Source organism: Frankliniella occidentalis, unplaced genomic scaffold, assembly GCF_000697945.3.
Source record: "Frankliniella occidentalis isolate FOCC.00 unplaced genomic scaffold, Focc_3.1 Scaffold20, whole genome shotgun sequence".
NCBI classification, from domain to species: domain Eukaryota; kingdom Metazoa; phylum Arthropoda; class Insecta; order Thysanoptera; family Thripidae; genus Frankliniella; species Frankliniella occidentalis.
The window spans coordinates 197530-197801 of NW_026267150.1; the positions used below are offsets into that span (position 1 = coordinate 197530).

General features: G+C 34.6%; 1 pseudogene; it reads right to left on the reverse strand.

Moving 5' to 3' along the window:
- Positions 1-272, reverse strand: part of LOC113206111 (fatty acid synthase-like) — a 10765-nt pseudogene that overhangs the window by 4520 nt on the left and 5973 nt on the right.

A 272-nucleotide genomic window follows, 5' to 3' on the forward strand; every position in this document is an offset into this window, starting at 1 on the left:
TGGAACCTGAGGGTATATTTCTCAACACAAGGTATAGCTTAACACATTAACAATATCAGAATGCCATGAACTTTACTTTAAAGAGGTCCCAAGGGTGTACTTCTATTTTTATAGGATATCTTCTTTTTAAGTTTACGCGGAGGATTTCTCCGGAGAAAGTAGTGATATAAAGCTGGTCAGTAGCTTGTTTGTTTCAGTTCATCAAGGACTACAAATTGACACAGGGGTTTTACTGAATTTTGAAAAATAAAAATTATCCTCTATTTGGAGTA